General features: G+C 42.2%; 1 long non-coding RNA gene across 1 annotated transcript in view; it reads right to left on the bottom strand.

Moving 5' to 3' along the window:
• Positions 1-24945, bottom strand: part of LOC311520201 — a 206867-nt gene that overhangs the window by 52350 nt on the left and 129572 nt on the right. The window contains exon 4 of the long non-coding RNA XR_014711514.1: positions 6164-6257. This is a non-coding gene — a long non-coding RNA (uncharacterized lncRNA). The remainder of the gene's footprint in view (positions 1-6163; positions 6258-24945) is intronic.

Below are 24945 nucleotides of genomic sequence, written 5' to 3'. Positions count from 1 at the left end.
GGGTCCTTTTTGTTAAATGGCATAGCTGAGGATCCAGTCCCAAGGTTAGTGATACAACTTCAGTGATTTACAAGGCAAAAGCAAACAAACTACATTGGAGCCTAAAGATTAAATCCTCTTTCCACACAACTGTTCCCAATTTAATTCTTATTTCCCATGCAGACATTTAGAAGAGAACTCCAGAAATCCTTTATTAGAATTAAAAGGTATTAACGTGTAGGATAATATTCAAAATCTCTTCTGTAATTTCCTCTCTCTCTTTTTTCTATAAACATGGGAACAGTTAACCACTCAGGAAGGACTATTGAAGAATTCCCTTATTTGAATCAATCCACATTATAAGCAAGTTTTTTTTATTATTATATTAAGGATAAACATAATATATTGTGTGGAAAAATATGAAACAGATTTTTTTCCCTTTCAGTCAGTTGAGGACTTAAATAGCCCTTAAAAAGACTTCATGCAGCTACCAGACTGGTAGTATTGCACTGAACTAGCAAACAAGGGAAGAAAAACTAGCAATAAGAGATGAAAATTCTTTACTCCCTCTATAGATTTACTGTGTTGGCTATACGGTGATCACAAGAAATATGTACTTTGGTGTACCTGACACCCTGAGTGAGATTAATCAGAAGTTTCCTTTGCCCCGTGAATCACTGATCAGCCAATGAGGTTTTGTTCTGTTGATACAATACCTCTGTCTTGTGTTTCATGGGGCAACTGTTGTCTACTGTTCTGTGGAGAGTGGAGGTCTTTGTGAAGCTAAAAGGTGATTCTGTCTTGAACATCCAAATTTAAATAAGTTTCTTAGCTTTTAATATGGCTCAGGTCATTTTTTTTTCTAATTTGTTTCTGGACCTTACTACCTTTCCCAAACACAAGTACCTTTTAGGAGAGAGCCAGTTACTCTATCTTTCATAATCTACTCTTCCTTACATATTACTTCTATAATCTGCCCTTCCTACGGTAAGTCTAAAATGCTGAATGCTTCCACCCACCCAGTAAAGGAAGAATAACCCACTCTAGTCTCGGCACCAACAGTGAGCATATACTATGTATGCACTTGCATAGGTTCTCTGTGCTGTGCTCACGCCCAGCTGCTCCACTCAACTTTCTTAAAAAATAATTACTTTCTCCCAAGATCCAGCCCATCTCCTTCTCCATCTACTTATAACTTGTTTGATTCATGCACAGTATTAACGGCTGGAGCAAGGACTCAGAGAGAAGAGCAGCCCTGCAGTGGTCTAGGCTATCATGCTGCTCTTCTATCTCAACGTCTATCTGCTTTATGAATGAGTGACGGTTTAGGCAGGTTTTTATAGTTTTTTGGATGCTTAAGTAATTGGTAGTTTGTCCTGAAAGAAACAGCTACCTGTATTAGGGGCCAATACAAAGAAATAACTTGTCTTCTCCTACAGATAAGGTAGAAGGAAGTATTGGAGCAGGCCAAGCTAGCAAAGTCCTCTAATTTGGAGACAGTCAGTTGTTATAGCCAGAAGAAAAAAAAAAGATCCGTGGTCAGAGATCACAGCTCCCAAGATTCCTGGACTCAGTAGGAACAGAAGGAGATCATCCACATGGAGGGATAACCAACAGGATTCAACACAGATACCACTGGGCCAGCAAGATATTTTTAAAGGTTATGTGTGAGGAAAAGCAGGAAGGACAAGAGCTCCAGCCTACAGAACTAGAGGAGGAAGATCTGGTGTCCCAAGAAGGACGGTTGCAGGTGCCTCATTAGGGTAAAGTTTGTGGATGGAGCTGCAAAGAAATACACTCTGTGTCTACTTGTCCCTGCCAATGGTCCTGGCCCCAACTAAGGAAATCCTCCAATCAATCAGTATTAAAAGTCTGTGTGGCTTATCAAGCCCATTGCCCCTCAGAATCTAAGACTGTCCCTCCCTGTTTGGTTTCCTTGAAGGACATTTTCACTATGGTTTATAGCAATAATAAATGTGGAGTATCTAGGTGGCAAATATCAGGGCATGGCTAGAGGTAAAGTCAGGATAAAAGCATAGGTAGAACAACAGGACAGAAACACAGATAAGGTGCTTTGCATGTTCTTGTCTTGTTTCTTTTGCTTTTTTTGGTTGCATTTTTGTTTTAGACTTGCTAGCTAATAAGTTTGCTTCTGTGAAAAATGATATTTGTAAGTTTATTAATATCACTTTTCACAGCAGACTTCTCAGCCCTGGCAAGCTGGGGGATAAATTAAGCCTTGGATGGGGAGGTGGATAGGGAGGCAGTGCGGGCCAGGGCTGATGGATCAGGGGATGGAGTTCACCAGGCCCTGAGGCTGGGGGGCCAGAGCCTGTGGCTGGAGCCTGCCACCACATAGCTAGAGCCTGCTGCCTGCCACCCTAGGGCTGAAGCCAGAAGCCAGAGTCCCACTACCCCTGGGAAGGTGGGGAACTCACACCATCTGTCTGCTCCACTGGCATTTGTGACTACAGAGAGGGGCAGGGCCCAACCCATCCTGGTGGTCCCAGGGGAGGGGCCGCTGTTTCCCCCCACCTCCCCAATCACTGCCCAGACGGTTAAGGCCTCAAGAAAAGCCCTGGGTGGCAGCATATTGGAATCTGGGAGGCAGTGACCATGAGTTCGTTGAGTTCAGGATCCTGACACAGGGAAGAAAGGTAAGCAGCAGGATACGGACCCTGGACTTCAGGAAAGCAGACTTCGACTCCCTCAGGGAACGGATGGGTAGGATCCCCTGGGGGACTAACATGAAGGGGAAAGGAGTCCAGGAGAGCTGGCTGTATTTCAAGGAATCCCTGTTGAGGTTACAGGGACAAACCATCCCGATGTGTCGAAAGAATAGTAAATATGGCAGGCGACCAGCTTGGCTTAACGGTGAAATCCTAGCGGATCTTAAACATAAAAAAGAAGCTTACAAGAAGTGGAAGATTGGACATATGACCAGGGAAGAGTATAAAAATATTGCTCGGGCATGTAGGAATGAAATCAGGAGGGCCAAATCGCACCTGGAGCTGCAGCTAGCGAGAGATGTCAAGAGTAACAAGAAGGATTTCTTCAGGTATGTTGGCAACAAGAAGAAAGCCAAGGAAAATGTGGGCCCCTTAATGAATGAGGGAGGCAACCTAGTGACAGAGGATGTGGAAAAAGCTAATGTACTCAATGCTTTTTTTGCCTCTGTCTTCACTAACAAGGTCAGCTCCCAGACTGCTGCGCTGGGCATCACAACATGGAAAATAGATGGCCAGCCCTCTGTGGAGAAAGAGGTGGTTAGGGACTATTTAGAAAAGCTGGACGTGCACAAGTCCATGGGGCCGGATGAGTTGCATCTGAGAGTGCTAAAGGAATTGGCGGCTGTGATTGCAGAGCCATTGGCCATTATCTTTGAAAACTCGTGGCGAACGGGGGAAGTCCCGGATGACTGGAAAAAGGCTAATGTAGTGCCAATCTTTAAAAAAGGGAAGAAGGAGGATCCTGGGAACTACAGGCCAGTCAGCCTCACTTCAGTCCCCGGAAAAATCATGGAGCAGGTCCTCAAAGAATCAATCCTGAAGCACTTGCATGAGAGGAAAGTGATCAGGAACTGCCAGCATGGATTCACCAAGGGAAGGTCATGCCTGACTAATCTAATCGCCTTCTATGATGAGATTACTGGTTCTGTGGATGAAGGGAAAGCAGTAAATGTATTGTTTCTTGACTTTAGCAAAGCTTTTGACATGGTCTCCCACAGTATTCTTGTCAGCAAATTAAAGAAGTATGGGCTGGATGAATGCACTATAAGGTGGGTAGAAAGTTAGCTAGATTGTCGGGCTCAACGGGTAGTGATCGATGGCTCCATGTCTAGTTGGCAGCCGGTGTCAAGTGGAGTGCCCCAGGGGTCGGTCCTGGAGCCGGTTTTGTTCAATATCTTCATAAATGATCTGGAGGATGGTGTGAATTGCACTCTCAGCAAATTTGCGGATGATACTAAACTGGGAGGAGTGGTAGATACGCTGGAGGGCAGGGATAGGATACAGAGGGACCTAAACAAATTGAAGGATTGGCCCAAAAGAAATCTGATGAGGTTCAATAAGGATAAGTGCAGGGTCCTGCACTTAGGACGGAAGAACCCAATGCACTGCTACAGACTAGGGACCGAATGGCTAAGCAGCAGTTCTGCGGAAAAGGACCTAGGGGTGACAGTGGACGAGAAGCTGGATATGAGTCAGCAGTGTGCCCTTGTTGCCAAGAAGGCCAGTGGCATTTTGGGATGTATAAGTAGGGGCATAGCGAGCAGATTGAGGGACGTGATCGTTCCCCTCTATTCGACATTGGTGAGGCCTCATCTGGAGTACTGTGTCCAGTTTTGGGCCCCACACTTCAAGAAGGATGTGGATAAATTGGAGAGAGTCCAGCGAAGGGCAACAAAAATGATTAGGGGTCTGGAACACATGACTTATGAGGAGAGGCTGAGGGAACTGGGATTGTTTAGTCTGCAGAAGAGAAGAATGAGTGGGGATTTGATAGCTGCTTTCAACTACCTGAAAGGTGGTTCCAGAGAGGATGGTTCTAGACTATTCTCAGTGGTAGAAGAGGACAGGACAAGGAGTAATGGTCTCAAGTTGCAGTGGGGGAGGTTTAGGTTGGATATTAGGAAAAACTTTTTCACTAGGAGGGTGGTGAAACACTGGAATGCGTTACCTAGGGAGGTGGTAGAATCTCCTTCCTTAGAAGGTTTTAAGGTCAGGCTTGACAAAGCCCTGGCTGGGATGATTTAATTGGGGATTGGTCCTGCTTTGAGCAGGGGGTTGGACTAGATGACCTCCTGAGGTCCCTTCCAACCCTGATATTCTATGATTCTATGTGGCCACAGTGGCCGCATTTGAGAAACATTGCCCTAGGTACACCTGTATTCACACCTCTACACTGCTGCAATAATGTGTGCGCAAAATATGCCTTGAGAGGTATTATGTGAAAGTTAATAACATGCTGGTTATTAATATAATTGTCAAATGCATGCGATAACCTTATATGTGAAGTTCCAATTTCCCTCTATATTATATTATTAGACCATGCTGGTGTAAGCAGGGTCTGAATGAACTCTCCCCTGATAACTAGTTCGGGATGGGGGGAGACTTCAGGAGCAAACTTTATTTACATGAACACACTTACTCTGCATACATATCTAGCAGAGAGGAGTTGTGTAGCTCCAAGTGATCAGCTTTGGATGGTTATTGGGATTACAGATCACTTTAGTATTAAATGCAGGGGTAGTGAAATGTTATCATCTTCGTTGTGTGACTAAAGGAGAGCAGAACTGTGCTGAGCTTGTCCCGACTGAGGGGGTCACCCTCAGCTGAAAGGAACTTGTTAAGCCAGGGGCTCCAATGACAGACCTCTGTAAAAGTAAGAGGGGTGGGGACAGGTGTCCTAGCCAGGAGAGGTGGACTCTCCCTAAGGGTCCCCAATCTGGTTTAACCCACCCCTTCCCACGGTTCAAAGATAGAGCTAAAGAGGTATCGTTAGGAGCCTTTTTGTTATGTTAAAGTGGTCAAATGAGAGCTGAAATCACTTGTGGTGGGGCAGTGTTTCTGCTCAGCCTGAAAAGAGCTGAAAATCACTAAGACGGATGTGCAGAGGTCACAGGAGAGAGGCAAGTGGAAGCAGAAGGCGACTGACGGTTGGCCGGTGAATGAGCACCTGGCAAGACGGTGATCAGAATGAGTGTCTGGTGAGGCAACGAGTGGCTGGTGGGGCAGCCAGGCAGAAAGGATCCGTGGGTGGCGGGATGGCTGGCCAGAACAAGTGCTCAGATGGCAAACGAGCAAGGTGCCTTCTTCCCCGTGTGGAAGGTGAACTCACACAGTTGCACCTCTGAACCCTGGGTCCTCACTGACCAAGGACAATTTAAGGAATTTTCAGTTCGCCATGTTGGTCTCCTTGAATTGTACTTCACCCTCCATATTATATTCTCTCTTGTTCCCCCTTGTCTATAATCTGCCTAGCCACAGCACTTTGGCAGGAAGTATTGGTGCCTTTTGTACATTTGGGCGGGAAACGGTTAGATGACCTAGAGAATCCTGCCTGGCAACTAAAGGTGATAAAAGGTTACAGTGCCTTGTGACAGCTGCTGTCCATCACAGAGGCAGCCCAGTGCTTACATCTATTCCCTACTGAGACAACATGGCCAATTGAGAAGAAAGCTTACCTGATCCTGTCCTGAGTATCCTGGTGTTCGTGGTTCCTGTCCTTTGATGTCCTGTGGTCCCGGTGATGTCCTTAGTTCCTGTGTGTCCAGGGTCCTATGTAAACCACGAGAAGAATGGTGATGTGTTAATACCTTTAATTTGTCTTACACACCTTTGGTGTACGGTTTTGGGTTCTTGGCTTAAAGCCGGTTTGTATTGTTAACATCGAGTGGGTTTCCCGTTTCCTTATTGGGTATCGTTGTTGGGGGTCCTTTAATAAACGGTTATTTGTTTTGTACCTAATTCTGTCTCTTTGGTTTCTTGGGAATAAATCATTAACTGATGATAGATGCAGCAGGGGGACAGGCTTGAAGTGTGGGGGTTTGGGCTTAATTAGGGTTTCCAGTTCCCTTAGTAGTTATCACCACCAAGAGTGGGGTACAGTGAGGGAGCAGAGAGGAGCACAGAAAAGGAACTTTTGGTTGTAGAACTCAAGAACATGAGGCAAAAAGCACTGCCCCACACACTCTGGGGTAGGTATCCTGCTCACAGTTTTATGCTTATGAATCCTGCTTGTGGCATTTTCCCTAATTAATATCAGGTGACTTCCCTCCTTTCATTAAAAAGGTTTCTTTTCTACACTCAGACTCTGTGCTTTCAAGTGGAGACGTATTGCCTCTCAGAGGCGCCCAGGGGTGGTGAGTAATTTTCCAAGGTTAGTGGGTGGGGGCTCAAGCCGGTTCTGTGTTGTGTTGTTGAAGAGGAACCCCCAGATATTGAACCCAGCCCTGGTTGCTGCCAGCTTCACCTGGCAGAAGGGTTATATTAAAACAAGACAGCCTAGTCTAGGTAAAGGTGATAAACAGCTCTGCCCTAGACAAAGGAATTTAGGTCAATTTATATATTAGCCACGAACAAAGATATCGAGCTAAACCAGGGGTGTTACCCTGAGCCAGAACTCAAGAGACAGAGAATTAACATGGCTCCTGCCCATCAGAGAGACACAGCAGACTGAATCCCCAGGAAGCCTTCCTGCCTTGTAGGACAAAGACCTTATTTGTGAGGGAGGGATAGCTCAGTGGTTTGAGCATTGGCTTGCTAAACCCAGGGTTGTGAGTTCAATCCTTGAGGGGCCATTTGAGGGATCTGGGGCAAAAACTGGGGATTGGTCCTGCTTTGAGCAGGGGGTTGGACTAGGTGACCTCCTGACGTCCCTTCCAACACTGATATTCTATGAAAGATGTCCCTTTGAGGATATAAGAACCAGAGAGAGATTCCATCGTTATTCTTCACCTTAAGGAGACAAAGAAATCAAGCGTTATGATCTCTGTGATGGATCCTGGCCAGTAAAAGCTGGTAAAGAGACTGTGGGTGTGAGAAGCCATCTTGAACAAAGACTGTATCTTGCTAGATTATATCTTAGAGTTCGAAATTGGTGTTTTCATTTTTATTTGCTTGTAACCATCTCCACCTTTATTTCTTTTACTTTGTATCACTCACTCTAGGCTTGTTTCTTGATAAAGTTGTTTTGCTTTCAGTGCCATGTCAGTTCAGTAAAGTTTTAGTCTCTGTAGAGGCAGCGAACCAGCATGGGTCCAGTGAGAGGGACTACTCTCCACAGTAAGAGGATTCTGGCAAATTTGGGGCTGGAAGGATACTAAGGTCACTCTGCAAGGAGCATCCAAGGTGGACAAAACCAGGGTGAGGCTTGTGGGCTGCTAATAAGCTTTTCGGGTCAGAGCTCTGAACCAAAGCTGCACAGCCAGGAGACACCCCGGGTTACAAGGCAGATGATGACTGAACCCCTTACTCGCCTGAGTGACCCCAAACCATGACAGTATTACTATCCTGAGAACACACACTTCAGTACAGATGGACAAATTCTGATATTACTACAAGTGGGCAGATGAGAATATGTCTGGCACAGGGCAGGAGATGTTGGGAATAACCCACAAGGGTCTTGATTTGACTATTGGCTTCGGACTAGAATATCTTGTGAAACTGTAGTCATTAAGAGAAGATTTTGAGCTGAAATATTTAAAAAGTGTGTATTGGAACTATTCTGTGTACGTTGCTGATCTTGGAATGGATCTGTTTCAGAATTACACCGCACTTTTAAAGCTGCCATCTGATAATTAAAACAATACACTTCTAAACATTCATTTTAGATGATGCTGTCAGCACAGTTGATGGATAGGATTTATTTAGTGAATAAAGATAGTAAGTTTTCCTAATAATTAACGTGCACTGATTTGAATGTCTAAACAGTCTTGTGTTTTCTTTACTAACATGATTAAATGGACCTTAAAAAAAAATCAAAGGTTGCTGCTCAGTTTACTGAATCACTTCCAGATTTCAGACTGTTTGATACTCTAAACACCATGCTGATGTTCCATGCAAGGTTTACTGTTTGGCTCATTTAAACTTAGCCAATGCTCTTTATAGCAGCCTGTGAAGAAAAGAAACCATTCATACCCTAGTTTAAAGGCGTCAAGGAACATGCCAGATTTTTATCAGAAAATTCTTTAAAAATTGAATGCTGAATTACAAAAAGAAAATGTAGTCTTTAGGAGAGTTTAAAGTAAATACAATCTATTCCCTCTACAAAGGGATTTTCTTATCCAAACAGTGCTAGTCCACTTCAGTTGTATAAACTTATGTTTGATCAGAATATTTTCATAATAATAGAAGCACATAATCACACTGTAAAGGCAAACAAAACACACTGGTACATACTCATAAAGCTGATATTTAAGGTAAAGTATATCCAGATCACAGACCTTGTATCTTCTCACACAATACTTCCAAGAAATACAATAGTGACCATCTGGTGATATTGCCTCGTTAGGGTCTCAGATAAACAATCTTCAGTGATCCCACAATGGGGGAAATGTAACAGTACATTAGAGAAGTTAACAACTATCTTCTATCTTGTATAGATTCTTATACTGCCCTCATCACCATAGTATGTAAGCAGCTTCCTATAGTGCATAAAGTGATGTGGACTGACATCTGTCACATGTGGTTTACTTTTTCCCCTTGTCCTTTTCCCAGAGGGAGAATTGTGTGTGCTTGGTATGGTTTTATTGGGTTTTTTTGTTTTGATTTTTTAAAATATGTATGTTGCTCTGTGTCAAGATTCCTTCCCCACTCTGAACTCTAGGGTACAGATGTGGGGACCTGCATGAAAGACCCCTAAGCTTATTCTTACCAGCTTAGGTTAAAAGCTGCCACCACCAAAGCGTTACACAAAGAACAGGGGAAGTGTCCACTTGGAAACGTCTCCCACCCAAAATATCCCCCCAAGCCCTACACCCCCTTTCCTGGGGAAGGCTTGATAAAAATCCTCACCAATTTGCATAGGTTAACACGGACCCAAACCCTTGGATCTTAAGAACAATGAAAAAGCAATCAGGTTCTTAAAAGAGAAATTTAATTAAAGAAAAAGTAAAAGAATTACCTCTAAAATCAGGATGGTAAATACTTTACAGGGTAATCAGATTAAAAACAGAGAATCCCTCTAGGCAAAACCTTAAGTTACAAAATGACACAAAAACAGGAATATACATCCCATTCAGCACAACTTATTTTATCAGCCATTTAAACAAAACAGAATCTAACGCATATCTAACTAGATTGCTTACTAACTCTTTACAGGAGTTCTGACCTGCATTCCTGCTCTGGTCCCAGCAAAAGCATCACACAGACACAGAGAGAACCCTTTGTTCCCCCCCACTCCAGCTTTGAAAGTATCTTGTCTCCTCATTGGTCATTTTGGTCAGGTGCCGGCGAGGTTATCTTAGCTTCTTAACCCTTTACAGGTGAAAGGATTTTTCCTCTGGCCAAGAGCAATTTGAAGGTGTTTACCCTTCCCTTTATATTTATGACACGTTCCCCTCCCCCAAATCACAGATAGGGTGAAACGCTGGCTGTGATTTCTTCCTGGAGCTCTAGGAGAAAACAGGGTTAATAAGACACATGCACCTCTAAATATACAACCAAGTATATAAAAACTATTTTTCTCATCTCAAGGACGATTTCAACCAGATGATTCCAGGAAACTTTCACAGGAGAGTGCATCAGCCACTTTGTTAGATGCTCCTGAGATGTGTTGTACCTCGAAATCAAAATCTTGAAGAGCTAAACTCCACCGAATAAGTTTTTTTGTTATTTCCCGTGGTGGTATGAAGCCACTGTAGCGCAGCATGATCCGTTTACAGGTGAAAATGCCGTCCCCAAACGTATGGGCGTAGCTTTTCCAGAGCATAGACAATGGAGTAACATTCTTTTTCACTGACTGACCAGTTGCTTTCCCTCTCGGACAGCTTCTTGCTGAGAAACACTACAGGGTGGAATTCTTGATCCCGTCCTTCCTGCATTAAAACTGCTCCCACACCACGCTCGGACGCATCTGTGGTTACTAAGAACGGTTTGTCAAAGTCTGGGGCCCTTAGTACAGGGTCAGACAGGAGTGTCGCTTTAAGCTGGTTAAAGGCCTTCTGACACTTCAGTCCGCTGAACAGCATTTGGCTGTTTCTTTTTGGTTAAGTCTGTCAGTGGGGCGGCAATTTGGCTGTATTGCGGTACAAATGACCTGTAATATCCGGCCAAGCCTAAGAAGGATTGGACCTGTTTCTTTGACTTTGGGACAGGCCACTTTTGGATAACATCCACTTTGGCCTGTAGGGGGTTGATTGTTCCTTGACCCAGCTGGTGTCCAAGGTAAGTCACTCTGTTTAGGCCTATTTAACACTTCTTAGCCTTAACAGTTAGTCCTGCCTCCCTTATGCGCTCAAAGACTTTTTGTAGATGTTCCAAGTGTTCTCCCCAGGAATCCGAAAATATGGCCACATCGTCAAGGTAGGCGACTGCATATTCTCCTAATCCTGCTAGGAGACCATCTACAAGGTCTTTGGAAGGTGGCGGGTGCAGCCCGAAAGGGAGCACATTAAATTCATACAGCCCAACGTGTGGTGAAGGCTGACCTTTCCTTGGCGGATTCATCTAGTGGTACCTGCTAGTACCCCTTGGTTAAGTCCACGGTAGAGGTGAACTGGGCCCATCCCAGTTTCTCTAATAGCTCATCTGTGCGTGGCATTGGATAGTTGTCTGGGCGAGTTACAGCATTTAGCTTACAGTAGTCCACACAGAAACATATCTCCCCAGCTGGTTTGGGAACTAGAACCACTGGAGATGGCCATGCACTGCTAGAGGGGCGGATTACCCCCATCTGTAGCATATCCTGAATCTCCCATTCTATAGCAGTTTTAGCTTGAGGAGACACCCGGTAAGGTTGGACTTTAATTGGGTGAGCATTACCTGTGTCAATGGAGTGGTATGCCCGTTCAGTCAGTCCTGGGGTGGCTGAGAATGTCGGAGCATAGCTAGTGCACAGCTCCTTGATTTGCTGTCACTGCATACGCCCAAGGGTCATGGAGAAGTTCACCTCTTCCACACCACCAGCACTTTTTCCTTTGTAGTAGACACCTTCAGGCCACTCAGCGTCATCTCCTCCCCGGGCTGTAAACTGACAAACCTTTTATTCTCTGGAATAAAAGGGCTTTAGAGAATTAATATGGTACACCTTAGGCTTTCATTTGGAGGCGGGGAATGCTATTAGATAATTAACAGCTCCCAGGTGCTCCTGGACCATGAATGGCCCTTCCCACAACACTTCCATTTTATGGGCCTGGAGCGCCTTTAAGATCATGACCTGGTCCCCTACTTTGAAGGAACGCTCTCTGGCATGTTTATCATACCAGGCTTTTTGCTCTTTTTGAGCATCCTGTAAGTTTTCTTTAGCAAGGGTTAAAGAGGTTCAGAGGGTGTTTTGTAGGTTGGTTACAAAGTCCAGAATGTTAGTTCCTAGAAAAGGTGTAAACCCCTCCCATTGCTGCTTCACCAACCGTAATGGCCCCTTAACCTCGCGGCCATATACAAGTTCAAATGGTGAAAACTCTAAACTGGGATGTGGTACAGCTCTGTAGGCAAAGAGCAACTGCTGCAACACTAGGTCCCAGTCATTGGAGTGCTCATTTATGAATTTACGTATCATGGCCCCCAAAGTTCCATTAAATTTCTCCACCAGGCCATTTGTTTGATGATGGTAAGGGGTGGCAACCAAGTGATTCACCCCATGAGATTCCCAAAGGCTTTCTATAGTTCCTGCCAGGAAATTAGTTCCTGCATCTGTGAGGATGTCGGAGGGCCAACCTACCCTGGCAAAAATGTCTGCTAATGCCTGGCACACACTTTTATCCCTGGTGTTGCTTAGAGCTACTGCTTCTGGCCATCGGGTGGCAAAATCCATGAAAGTCAGTAAGTACTGCTTTCCTCTGGGTCTCTTTTTTCGGAAAAGGACCCAGAATATCCACAGCTACTTGCTGAAATGGAACTTCAGTGATAGGGAGTGGCTGGAGAGGGGCTTTGACCTGGTCTTGGGGTTTTCCCACTCTTTGGTATACCTCACAAGACCAGACATAGGTAGAAACATCCTTGCCCATTCCCTCCCAGTGGAATGACCTCCCCAAATGGTCTTTGATCCTGTTCACCCCAGCATGGCCACTAGGATGATCGTGGGCTAAGCTCAAGAGCTTGACCCAGTACTTAGTTGGAACTACCAACTGTCTCTGAGGATGCCAGTCTTCCTGGTGTCCACCAGAAAGAGTTTCCTTGTATAAAAGTCCTCTTTCTACAACAAACCTGGATCTATTATATTATATCCCTTTACATTTATGACACTCTGTGTTTCCATTAGAGGAGGCAGTTGAAAATTGCATGCCTTGCACGTACAGAGCAGAAGGTGGTGAGGTTTGTGGTGGTCCTTCATTCCATAGTCTTAAACTGGCTCCCGAGAAAGCTTGGTCTCAGTCAAGATTTATTGTTATGGTAGAGAGTTCCACTGGGCCAGTGGAATGTAGCTGTCATACCAGGCAGTTATACAGAGTAATCTGGATAGTTTGATAAACTGGACCCAATAAACAAAATATATTTAAATATTACCAAATGCAACAATATCCATCTAGGAACAAGGAAAGCAGGCTTGAACTACAGAATAGGGTGCTTATCCTGGAAAGCAGTGACTCTGAAAAGGATTTAGGGGTCACAGTGGACAAGCAACTGAACATGATGAGTTCCCTGTGCTATGCTGTGGCAAAAAAGGCTCATGAGATCCTTGGATGTATAAACAAACAGGGAGGTGATTTTACCTCTGTATATGGGGCTGGTGAGACTGATACTGGAATATTGCATAGAGTTCTAGTGTCCACATTCTAAAGAGGATGTTTCTAAATTAGAGAGGGTGCAGAAAAGAGGCACAAAAACTATTTAAGGGCTAGAGAAAATGCCTTATCCTGAGAGACTTAAAGAGATCAGTCTGTTGAGTATATCAAAAGAAAACTGAAAGGTGACTTGGTTATAATATACAAGTACTTTTTCAGGGATATAGCACTGGGTACTACCGGGCTCTTTAATCTAGTGGAGAAAGGCATAACAGGAACCACTGGCTGGAAGCTGAGGCCAGACAGATTCAAATGAGAAATAAGGCACGCATTTTTAACCATGCAGGTGACGTGATTAACCACAGGAATTAACTACTAAGGGAAGTGGTGGATCTCTTAATGTTCTCAAATCAAGACTGGATGTCTTTCTGGAAGATATGCTTTAGCTTTAGCCAAACACGTTATTGGGCTTAATACACGGATAAGTGTATGAGTGAAATTTAATAGCCTGTGATATACATGTGGTCAGACTACATGATCGAAGTCCTTTCTGGCCTTAAACTCTATGAATCACCTGCTAGCATGGAATAGAGATGGTAGAAAGCATTAATTGCAGATGCTGCTATGTGAGAGCTTATCACCACCCAGGAATGCAGAAGCACTTCTAAACTATAGACTGAACTGACTGATTAAGTGTGTACCTTCAAGCAAAGGAAACTGCACTCACTGGCTGCAAACTCTTCAAAGTGTTTCCCTCTGTCCCAGCAGCATAACCACTGCCTTACTTGGGTTCAGTGTCAATCATCTGTTCTTCATACAACAATCTATGGCGAATCTAAGTAGCCATGCTAAGTATTTAGACTGACATTTAAGGTGATTGTTATTCCTAGTAAAATAATACATGGCACATCTTTAGCACTTTACAAGTAATTAAGCTGCACAACACTCTTGTAACATAGGTAAGGGATATATGGTAGTGACTTCACCCACAACCAAAATAAAGCCACCTCTGTGGTGGAACATATCAGTTGTTCAGCCATGCATAACAGCACTACACTGCAGTTTAGCGAATGAAGTGAAGAATACTATCATCGCCACTCGATATTGTAGGAGGAATTTAGGTAGGCAGAATGTAATAATTACTTGAGCTGGAATTAATAGGATACAGGGGTTAACACCCTACACTCTTATAAGAGGCACTTTGAAGAATGCATGCATCCAAGACCTCAATTTTATATCTCATCAGCCAGACAGCAGCTCTAGCAGCAGTGTCCCACTCAAACGGTGCTGGGGTGACTCAGAGGGAAGAACACCAGCTTTGGAATCACCTCCTCATGCGGTACCTGTGCTCTCTGTGAAGTTCTCCAATGCAAGTCTGACCTTGCTTAGCTTGTGGACGTTTACTGGGATTACAGCATGTGGCATTAGAGTTGCAAGTAGAACACTTTCCTTTAGATTTGAATTCATTTCTCCTGTTGAACATTATGGACCTGATTCTGTAACTCCTTCCTCATGCTACGCAGTTCCTTATGGGCAATCCCACTGAAATCCATGCAATTATTTGCCAAGAAAGGTACTGCCGAACATGAGTAAGGGTGGTGGAACATGTCCTGCCCCACTCTATGATAAGAATTACTGTAGTTAAGTTTGTTTGCACTGTTGGTCCCGGGATATGACAGAGAGAAGGTGCATGAAATAATATCTTTTACTGGACCAACTTCTGTTGGTGACAGAGACAAGCTTTCACACTAACATAGAGCTTTTAAGAGTACACATTCTCTTAAGAGCTCTGTGTAAGCTCGAAAGCTTGTCTCTGTCACCAACAGAAGTTGGCCCAATAAAAGGTATTACCTCACCCACCTTGACTCTGTGATTACATTTGTCCGGCAGGAAATAACTGCAAAAGCAGGGTGAGAAAAGTTGAGCTGTTCGCAATGCTAACAATTTGGATTCCCAAATTGGACTTCTGAGGATTAGGCAGAACTCAGTCACATTTTTAAACAGTTACTGTAAGTGTAAATGTTATTTCATCTCCCCCCTTGTACTCTATCCTCTTGGCCAGCCACCAGGCAACCACACCCATGCTTTTACTTTGTTATAGCTGCAAGTATGGGATCAAGAGAGAGAGTCTATACTCCGTGTAATACAAAACCCATTATTCAAATACATTTGCAAATAAATTGCCATTCCTATGCATTCTCATGTAGCAGAGGAGGAGCTGCTGCTGAGCCTGACGAGCTGAATGTAAGTCCTCCATTTACATTAAAGAAGAAATTGCACCAGATTTGTGCACTGTGACCCTTCCCCACCTTTATTAGACACACATTTGGGGAGTTGCTATGGTTCTTTAACACTAACCAGAAATAAGAATTAACTGGATTACATTTCATTGTACAAATGAAAAAAAAAAATCAAAGTGTTTGTACAGTACTCAGGCCAGGCAAACAAATTAACACCAAGCCAGAGGTAACAGAGAATGTAAGATTTCCTTATTTTCATAAGCGTGTACTGTGACAGATATGGCCATTTCCTGCAATATCTTTGGGAGTTCTTGCCATATTAAGTTTGTATATCATTTTGGGCCATGTAATTCTATGAGGAAAAGTGACCATAGCCCTTCTGGAACTAAGAATTGTAGGGGGTGATTAGGCAAATTCACTCAAATTGTAACACCTCCCGAGAGATACCCACAGAAGCTCACATATATTGGCTCAAACTGGATTCTCCAGAGGCCAAGAGCCAAAGATAGGACTTTTGGACAAATAGCCTTAGTTTAAATTGACTCAGCCTTCCTTCTGATTCAGCAAATGGACCAGAACCCTCTGTCCAAGGAGGACACCAATCCTTCCTGAGAAGAGACTGAAGGACTTTGGCCTATGGAGGCTCCGTAAATCTGATGGGTGACCGCTGGTAAGCTTTTATCATGTATATAGGAACTTTTATTATTTTTGATGTTTTCTCTGTAAGGCTTTCACCTTAAGAATAAATGTGCTTGCTTAGAAAAGGACAGCTTGGTAACTTGTACCTATTGGCAATTATGTTGTTCATAGCCTTCGAAGAGGAAGCAGAGCACAGATGCTGTCCTGTTTTGGCAGTCTTGCTTGCTGGGATTATCACATTATAGACAGGGAACTGTGCAGCCTGAAAAATCCCTGATTAGCAGAGAGAGAGAGAGAGAGAGAGAGACACACACACACACACACAGACAGGGGTCTCTGCCCAAGAGAGGTGACAGCTGAAGAGCTCGGAACTAGCTCAGGTGCCCTCCAGGGACCAGGAATACAGGTACAGTGGCTCTGAAGTGTGACAATACAACACCTGCATCTACTATGTTTCTTTTCTGATTCACTGGGTGAAATCCTGGCTACATTCAACTAAATATCAGTGCTCCTGTTTACTTTAAAGGAGCCAGGATTTCACCTACTGTATTTAGAGCTTGATCTTGTGAGGTACCAAGTGCCTCCTTAGAGTCAATGAACACCTCACCTTCAATGAGGCATTTCATAACGTGCAGGATCAAGCTCTTAAAGATACATGGGTCTGATTTTGAACTCACCAATCCATTGAAGTTAAAGGGAAAACTCCCAGTGACTGAAATAGTGCAGGATCAAGCAGTATACTGGTTTAAAACCAGGGACTCTTAAGTGACTGAAATTAGGTTGGTTTAAAGTTGGTATAAATGAGCCTTGAATCCTGGCTCATGGCCTTAGTTCTAGTGTCACGGATTATGCTATACATGTAATATTTTCCTTGTATTTAAGGGGAATGTCAAAACATTAATTCACAAGAACTTTCCACTAATTTCTAACCCTCTTTGCAAATAAGTTTTCAGATAGTGATTTCTATGAAAGTGCTACACAATGCTTGAACAACTGGCCAGAACCGGAGCACCTTCTCCCAGAACAAGTCCTACAGCCAAATTCTCTGCTAGTGTAATTCCACTGAAGTCAACAGAATTGTGCCAGCAGAGAACTTGGACCTTTATATTTATGCCTTTGTCTGTATTTCTGCAAGACACGGGATATGCATGGGAATGACAAACTTGTATTTTATTATTATTCAAACCTGGCCTAAAAGGTTCATTTTATCTTTAAATAAAACAAACAAAGAAATATCTTATTAAGCACACTATTATTTCATACCTGTTGTGATCTTCACAAATATACATAAAGATTTTTGTGTGATAAATTAAAGATACTAGCTGAGCTTTACCTTGACATCAGATCCAGTAAAACATGGTCCTAAATTATCAGAGCCACATTCTTTTTAAAAAAAAATAGTATAAAGAATTTTTAAAGGATTTTCTATAGTTATTTTAAAATAATTTCTAATGTAACATATTTTCCCTCCTGCCTTTAAGGCATTTTGATGGTTTTCAACTACCCAGCTGCTCTTCTAATTATAGACATAAATTTTGACTGAAAGCCAAGTCTAAACACAAGTAAGCATTATTTTTATATTTATAAATTAGATGGGTTTCTGTTTGTACACAATTCTGTGATGATGGAAATAAAACCCACCTGAATGGAAGAGATCCCAATTTAAATTCAGTTAACTTCTTTATCACGTACAAAGGATAAATTAGTTGTGCAAACAGAAGTTTCAAATTTTTTCTAAAGATGCCACATTCTTCTCATTTTATGCCTATATGGCCTCTAACTTATGGTAGATTTTTAAAATGGTATTCTGTATCCGGTCATTTTATACTACCTTAAACCCACACTAATGTGAAAAAGAAATGTTTTAAATATATTAGTATTGGCAAATTCCTAGAAGGAATGAGAGTTGCTGAGTCCTAACTATAATATCAAAGAGCCTGACACAATATGGTGACTTACTGAAGTAGGCCCAGTGTGAGCCAGGTGAGTAGGATTCGGCCCAGAGCTAATTAAGTCCCCCCCTCCACCCCCCAGTGTCATCAACGTGACCATCATATCACCAAAATGGCTGAAACAAGTTTGCTTTCCTGGTTGAAATAGAAATACGTTTTTTCCCTAACCAGTCATTTGTTTCTGGTCCACTCTACATTAGTATTAAAGGTCCTTCTAGAAATGTTTGACTGTTTAGAAAAAAATATAAATAAAAGGTAAGTAATCTCAAAAAAAGAAAAAATTTTTTATTAGAAGGGGAAATTAAGATTAGAGACATAGGAACATAAGAACAGCCATACTGGGTCAGACCAATAGTCCATTTGGCCCAATATCCTGTCTTCTGACAGTGACCAGTGCCAGATGCTTTAGAGGGAATGAACAGAGCAGAGCAAATATGGAGTGATCCATTCCCCGTCATCCAGTCTCAGCTTCTGGTAGTCAAAGGCTTAGGGACACCCAGAACATGGGTTGCATCACTGACCATCTTAGCTAATAACCCCTATGGAGCTATCCTCCATGAATTTATCTAATTCTTTTTTTAATCCAATTATACTTTTGGCCTTCACAACATCCCCTGGCATTGAATTCCACAGGTTGACTGTGCATTGTGTGAAGTGCTTCCTTTTGTTTATTTTAAATCTGGTACCTATTAATTTCAATTAGTTGACCCCTGGGTCTTGTGTTCTATGAAGGGATAAAGAACACTTCCTCATGCAGTTTCTCCACACCATTCCTTATTTTATATGCTGCCATCATATCCCCTCTTAGTTATCTCTTTTCTAAACTGAAAAGTCCAGTCTTTTAAATCTCTTCTCATATGGAAGCTGTTCCATACTCCTAATAACTTTTGCTGCACTTCTTGGTACTTTTTCCAATTCTAATCTACCTTTTTTGAGATGGGGTGATGAGACTTGCAAGGAGTATTCAAGGGGTGAGCATAACATGGATTTTTTAGTAGCATTATGATATTTTAGGTCTTATTTTCTATTCCTTTCCTAATGGTTTCTAACATGGTTAGCTTTTTTGACTGTCAGTGAACACTGAGCAGATGTTTTCAGAAAACTATTCATGATGACCCACAAGATCTCTTTCTTGAATGGTAACAGCTAATTTAGACCCCCATCATTTTGTATGTACCATTATGTTTATAAAGTAATGCACATTTGGAAACAAATACTTAACACTGAATTTCATCTGGTATTTTCTTGCTCGGTCACCCATTTTTTGAGAGATCCCATTGTAAGTCTTTGTTGACAGCTCTGGACTTAACTAATTTGAGTAATTTTGTACCGTCTGCAAACTTTGACACTTCACTGTTTACCCCTTTTTCCAGATTATTTATGGATATGTTGAATAGCACTGGTCCCTGTAAAGAACCTTGGGGGACCCTACTATGTACCTCTCTCCAGTCTGAAAAGTGACTATTTATTCCTACCCTTTGTTTCCTATCTTTTATCAAGTTACTGATCCATGAGAGGACCTTCCCTCTTACCCCAGGACTCCTTACTTTGCTTAAGAGCCTTTGGAGGGGGACCCTGTCAAAGGGTTTCTGAAAGTCCAAGTACACTATCTACTGGATCACCCTTGTCCACATGTTTTTGGTCACCCTCAAAGAATTCTAATAGATCGGTGAGACATGATTTCCCTTTACAAAAGCCATGTTGACTTTTCCACAATATATTGTGTTTATCTGTGTGTCTGATAATTCTGTTTTTTACTATACTGTAGTTTCAACCAAATTTGTTTGGCACTGAAGTTAGGTTTATTGGCCTGTAATCCACATTCACCTCTAGAGCCTTTTTAAAAAAAAAAAAAAACAGTGTTATATTACCTATCCTCCATTCATCTGGTACAGAGACTGATTTAAGCGATAGATTACATGTCACATTTAGCAGTTCTGCAATTTCATATGAATTCCTTCAGAACTCTTCAGGGAATACTGTCTGGTCTTGGTGAAATTACTGTTTAATTTCTCAGTTTGTTCCAAAATCTCCTCTAATTATACCTCAATCTGGGACATCTCTTCAGATCTGTCACCTAAAAAAATGGCTTAGGTGCGGGCATCTCCCTCACATCCTCTGCAGGGAAGACCGATGCAAAGCATCATCTAGCATCTCCGCAACAGCCTTGACTTCTTTGAGCGCTGCTTCAGCACTTCAATCATCCAGTGGCCCCACTGATTGTTTAGAAGGTTTCCTGCTTCTGATGTACTTAATAAAAATTTTCTGTTAGTTTTTGTGTCTTTTGTTAGTTGCTCTTCAACTTTGCCCAATGTTAATAAAACTGCTCTTTGACCAATGTTAACATGTTCTGATTAGCCCTTTCTAAGTGTATGTCTATTCTACAGCCGCACAGTTAAAGTGCTGCAGTGGCTGCTGTTAGCACTGTAGTGTAGATGCTTCCTAAATCAACAGATGCAGTTTTTCTCCTGATGTAGTGTAACCCACCTTTCTGAGGTAACTCCTTCGATCAACCTAGCCACATCTACATTGGGAGCTAGATCAACCTAACTATGGTGCTCTGGATGAAAAAATTTTCAGAGCCCTGAGTGACATCGCTCAGTCAACCTAAGTTACAGGTGTAGACCAGGCCTAGTGTAGACACGATAAATTGATCCCCGATCACTCTGCTGTCGACTCCGGAACTCCACCAGGGCGAGAGGCGGAAGCGGAGTTGATGGGGGAGCGGCAGCCATTGATCCTGCGCCACAAGGATGCGAAGTAAGTGATTCTAAGTCGATCTACACTATTCTCGTAGCTGAAGTTGCGTATCTTAGATCGATCTCCCCCCTCACCCCCGCAGTGCAGACCAGGCCTTAGAAGTTAAATCAGGACCTTAGTCAATAGTCAGGAGGTAAAAAGAAAAGGAGGACTTGTGGCACCTTAGAGACTAACCAATTTATTTGAGCATAAGCTTTCGTGAGCTACAGCTCACTTCATCGGATGCATACCGTGGAAAGACTGTAGTCAGGAGGTAGAATTCTATGCTCTTTCAGCTCTAAATGTAATATAGTTATCATAAATGAAAATGGAGGGATATCCCAGTATCAACACTCAGCAGTGTTTCAGTGCCTTAAAATGATAGTGACTTTTAAAAAAAATTTAGCTTTATGTTACTATGTCCTTCTAAAAATGCCCAAAACGTTTGGAAGATTTTAACATGACAGACTGTCATTTAGTTATCTATAGTTTGTTTTCTCCTTTATGCATGAAAACATTTTTCTTTACATGTCAATAAAGCCATTACTAAGGACAAAGGTTTGTAGCAGTTATTTGGCTAACCTGGCATTCTCCTCCTAATTTTAATGTCCATGACCCCTTTTACATGGAATGCTCTCCTTAAACTTGTCTGAACAGCCAACTCCCTCTCAACATTCATCTCTCTCATTTCTACTGTGTTGCAAATGAGAAATGAGCTAGAAAATAGAAAAACTGATTAAACAAAGCCATCACTTGCCTTTAGCTTGATCCAAAACCTACCCAAAACCTAAGTAAATGACAAGTCTTCTATTGTCTCCAGCTGGCTCTGGATAGGACCTTAATGAATAACCATATCATTATCATACTTACCTTTGTTCTCCTCCTCCTCCCTGCCTTCCCTATTTCTCAGCTGTGACCTTCATTTGTTTTCCATGTTGTAAGCCCCGCAGGACAAAGCTACATCTGTACTTGTTTCTGGGAAGGACCTAGCATACGTTGGTTTGCTCAAATATAAAAATCATATAAAAAACTTAAGGGACCATTTTGTTATCCTTCAGAGAACAAAAATGCTGGCTGACAGACGTATTGCAGAAAGGGAAAAGACAAGTATTTGTTACCCTCGGTTCCTTTCCCGTCATCATTTAGTCTCTCAGCCACAGATCTGAACATGCTGCCTCGTCACAATAAAGGGCACACTGATAATGGTTGTTCCTAAAATACCACAGCTGTGCACTCTTGGCATCACTAACACATTACTACACAAGATGGGCAATGATTATTCCCAAAGAGCATCTCGATATTTGTTGCTAGTAAGTGACAAGTGATTTGTCTTTTTAATTAATGTGCAGAATATGCATCCATTTGGCTCTGTATTATTATCCTATTTTTGTGCATTAACTTCTACTACTTATGCCAGTTTCCTGTTTGTAACATTTCTTTTCAGGGTAGGGGGAGGAAGAGATGGGGCGAGGAAAAAACCAGATGTTTCTGATTTTCCTTTCTATGGACGACACTGCAGAGATGTAAAATGGAATTTGGAACGGAGTACTATCACAAAACAACTGCAGTATATGCTTTCCTGAAGGCATCTGTTGTGATAAAAGGAATCAAGTGTGTCTTGCAATCTATTAATCCTGTCCAGAATACAAACAACTTTTGGTGATTTCTGTTAAGAATCGGAACTTGATATATAAAAACATACTTTTTGATTAATAGAGATGCAGGAGATTTAATTGTACTTCAGAGAAACAGAGATTATGTAGCTTTTGAGTAGCAACATATTTATGTGCATTTAGAATTATCACAGAAACAAGTAACGTAAATACTGAAAATCCTTTTTTTAGTCTGGCAAACGTTTATCAGTAAATAGATTTAGTTAGGAATAAGAATGTTAAGAAAGAAAAGGGTCTATCCCTTATCTCCATTCCAGTCTGTGACAGGGCCCAATTTGATACTTACTATGAAATACAAAACTGGAGAAAGTAATAGCCCACCTCTGGTCATGTATAGGAGGCAGTGTGCACAGATGAGTACAGGTAGGCGATGTGGCCCAGTGGATAACATACTGACTTGACAATAAGGAGATCTAAGAAGAGTTATTTCCAGCTCCGCCAATGATCTACTGTATTATTTGGCCAAGTTTCCGCTTTCCTTTGTGCCTGAATTTCTCCGATTTATAACATGGGGATAGGGATACTTACCTTCCTTTAGCAGAACTAACTTATACCAGCTGAGAATCTAGCTCATGATCATCATCATTACACAAATGACCAATCATACAGATCAAAGCATATAGCTCCACTTCTATTAAGGAAGAGTTCTTTACGTATTTACCTCCTGCAACCTCTCTGTCCTATTTCTTTCTCTGCTCCATTTCTCAGGACTAATTTACACTCATGTTCCATAGGGTTCCTCAAAGTGAGCCAGAATTCAGAAAATGTAGAAATTGTTACAAAACTTGCAGGAGCCCCAGGGACTAGCAGGAGAAGGAAGATGGATTTTAACTCAGTAGGCTCAGGGTTAATTTTAATTTACATCTTTCTTTGTCAATTAAATGATTAAGTAAACTATATATGTAGTGTTCAGGATTTCAGCTGTCTAGCAGGGTGACTGGATAACATCTGGCATTGACCAGCAGGATGCCTGCATTCTTATCCCAATATGTCAATCTTACAGAAGATTTTTCTGGTTTGCCCTTCAGAGATAACCTAGCAATTCAGGACCCTAGGGCAACACCCAATGGCTTTTCAAAAAACACATGGCACTTTTGTGACCTAAGTGTTATGAGAGGTCAATAGTCTCAAATGTCTTCAGTAGTCACTAGGAACACCTAATGGAAAACTTCACCTACTATGTCAATAACTAGAGAGGCTTCTCAAATTCGGTTTTATCCTAAAACAAGAGTCCCCCTTCTGGCCCATTCAGTCCGTGAATGAAAAACAATTATTACCAGAAAACTGTAAAGAAATACAATTGTGACACTGTCAGAGGAAGTATGGCCTTGTGTTTAAGGCACTTTATCGGGCACAAGAGATCTAGGTTCAATCCCCAGCCCCATCCCAGACTTCCTGTGTGACCTCAGGCATGTCATTTAATCTTCCCATGTCTCAATCGCCCATCTGTAAAATAGGGAAAATAATACTTCCTCCCATCCTTTGTCTTTTCTATAGACGGGTAATTTTTTGGAGGCAGGGATGATTTCTTAATATTTGTATACAGAACATCTAGCACAATGGGCCCCAATCTCTGTTGAAGTTTCTCGATGCTACTAGCAATATACATGTTACAATCTGTACAGTCACTACGACAGCACATGTATTCTGTTCAGAACACACAAGCTTGTAGGAACATAGATTTCCCAGTGGACTCTATGCTCAGACCCAACATGACACTTTACTGATTCATGCTTTGTTTTGGAACACTATCTGATGGTGGGGTATGTGAAATGCACAGTACTTGAATGCAGCATGTCTGTGCAACATGTGCATCTCCATGAGATCAGCTAATCAGACCTTCAGATTTCTCACTCCATGGAGCTATCAGTTATATAATACCAAGAATGCTGATGTTAATACTTGGCATTAACATCATGCTTTTCATTTTTAAAGCACTTTATAAACATTAATCCTCACAAAAGCCTTGTGATGTAGGTACGCATCATCATCTATTATTATAGCCATTAGTATTAATTCATTCTGAGCATGAGCTTTCGTGAGCTACAGCTCACTTCATCGGATGCATTGTTTCCCCTCATATGTGCTTGGGAGGAATGTGATCCTAATGTGCTCAATATCTTATTGCTCTTTCTCTCCCCACCAGGGTTCAGGCTAATATATGAATGCCAGTGTACCAAACCAGTACTTTTACCGAGATCAACACTAGCACTTTCTACCCTCAGCATGTTGCATCCTGTGCTCTTATCCTGCTGCAGGTGATAAAGGAGACCGGATTGCATGCAGCCCATCTCTGAACCACTACAGAATCTCCAAGCTTATTGATAGGCATGCTGGGC

Source organism: Lepidochelys olivacea (genome assembly GCF_965140295.1).
Source record: "Lepidochelys olivacea isolate rLepOli2 genome assembly, chromosome: 4".
Classification (NCBI taxonomy): Eukaryota; Metazoa; Chordata; order Testudines; family Cheloniidae; genus Lepidochelys; species Lepidochelys olivacea.
The sequence above is the reverse complement of the archived record's forward strand: the minus strand, read 5'-3'. Positions and strand labels throughout refer to the sequence as shown.